The sequence below is a fragment of the Oratosquilla oratoria genome, chromosome 29 (assembly GCF_046742065.1).
Source record: "Oratosquilla oratoria isolate Oo_2021 chromosome 29, ASM4674206v1, whole genome shotgun sequence".
Classification (NCBI taxonomy): Eukaryota; Metazoa; Arthropoda; class Malacostraca; order Stomatopoda; family Squillidae; genus Oratosquilla; species Oratosquilla oratoria.
Window position 1 is genome coordinate 17,363,746 of NC_134805.1, and position 2,360 is coordinate 17,366,105.

Here is a 2,360-nt window from a genome sequence, read left to right on the forward strand (position 1 = left end):
CGGGGAATGGAGAGCTGGGATAAAAAGGGGGAATGAGAATGATGATCTGGAAAATGGGATTATGAGAGATGAGAAGAGAGAGAAAATGGCCCGCCTGGAGATGGGGGAAGGATGGAGGATAGGGGGGAGGGATGGGGGGAATGGGGGGGAGGAGAGGGGGGAACGGAATTATTTGGATTATGGCAAGAGAGGGAGAGCAATTTGTGAATGAAAAATAGAATATGAGAGATTTACACGTTCATGTAATCTGCTTACGTGTATGAACGTGTACGTGTATGCAGTCTGTGTGAACAAATGTGTACATATGCATTTCAGTGCTTTGTGTGTGTCGATTCCTGTGTCTTATGTTATGTGTTTATGTGGATGTACATATACAAGTACATGTAGATGTACATATATGTACATGTACATAGCGTCGAATTATGGTTTTCATAATCCCGACACGGCAGTGCTGAACACACAAATTGACCTCCGTATGTGCGCGACCTTATGCGTGTGTATGTGAATGTGTGTGTGTGTGTGTGTGTGTGATTATATGTGTGTTTGTGTGTGTGTGTGTGTTTGTGTGTGTGTGTGTGTGTGTGTGTGTGTGTGTGTGTGTGTGTGTGTGTGTGTGTGTGTGTGTGTGTGTGTGTGTGTGTGTGTGTGTGTGTGTGTGTGTGTGTGTGTGTGTGTGTGTGTGTGTGTGAAGTATGAGTATGGTTGTGTATGTATGTGTATCTACTCACATATTAGACGGCATAAACTCAAACATGAAGACTGAAATGAGAGAAAGACTTCGAGCAAAGGAAACAGAGAACTTGCTCTTGGCATTTCAGAACCGATGAAGAGTAAAAGAAGACGACGGGGGAGAGCACAGGTTGGGGAAGAAGAGGGGAGAGGAGGAGGGGAGAGGAAGAGGGGAGATGGAACCCCTGAAGGGGAGGGGGGGAGGGGAACCCGGAAGTACGAGAGAAAACCGGAAGTAGACAGTCGAAAAGAGAAACGGGTCAGAACGAACGAACCTAATGTGGAAACATTAGATCAAGTTGGAAGAGAAAACGGAGAGAAGGGAAGGAGAATGGAAGCGAGGAAGGAAATAAGGAAGGAAAGGAAGGAAATATGCGTGAATAAGAAATGGAAAGGAAGGATCAAATATCATGTAGTGTTAGTCTTATGAAAGACAAAACAAGGAGGGAAGAAAAATTAGCCAAAGAAGGAGATACTGGCAAAGAAGGAGATAAGAGTTGGAAGAAGGAAGGAGGTGAGAAAGAAAACGTAAATACGAATTCTTCGAAAATGAAAAGAAAACGGAAGTTGGGTTGTAACAAAGAAAAGAAGGAATTAGGGAACAAAGCGAGTGATGTAAGATGCGGTTGATGAAGGAAGGAAGAAAGGAGGACGAGGGAAGAGAAAGGAAGGAAGGAAGGAAGGAAGACGAGGGAAGAGGAAGACCTCAGAGAGGAAGGAGGAACAAATGAAGATTAAAGAGGAGCACTGGCGACAATAAGAGAGAGTAACGGAGGACAGAGGGGAAGAAAAGAGGGGAAAATGACCGGAACGAGGAAAACCGAGGAAAGAGAGAGGGAGAAAATGAATATATATTAAGATGAAAAAGAGTAAATATTGGAAGTGGTGTTGACAGAATATGTGCGTTTGTGTGTGTGTGTGTGTCTGTGTCTGTGTGCGTGTGTGTGTGTATGTTTTGTGTGTGTGTGTCTGTGTGCGCGTGTGTGTGTATGCTTTGTGTGTGTGTGCGTGTGTGTGTGCATGCTTTAGTGTGTGTGTGTGTCTGTGGATGTGTGTGTGTATGCTTTGTGTGTGTGTGTGCGTGTGTGTATGCTTTAGTGTGTGTGTGTGTGTATGTGTGTGTGTGTGTGTGTGTGTGTGTGTGTGTGTGTGTGTGTGTGTGTGTGTGCACATATAGAGAGGCGAAGAATAGAGAGTTAGAGACAAATATATGAAAATGTGTTAAATGAAAAGCTCTCAGGATGCAAAGAGGAAGAAATATAAAGAAACAAACAGCTAGAAAAACAGACAAATAAATAAATAAATGAATAAATAAATGAATAAATGAATAGGGTGCAGCAAAAATACCTAAACACAAAATGCACGCAGATAGACGCAGCAAGATAACCCTCGAAAAATGAAGTTGGGGAAAAATAAATAGATTAATAAGTAAATAGATGAATAAGCACCTAATGTACGTAAGATTCTAAACACGTCGAAACTGCCTCTGTTTCTTCTCCTTACATGACGAAACTCATCTGGAAACTGGGTCCAGACATAAAGCGAGACGGAATGACGAAATGAAGCACAAATAAAACAAATGAAATGATGGTCTTGGCATGGGAGGGTGGGTGGGGGGAGGAGGAGAAAGG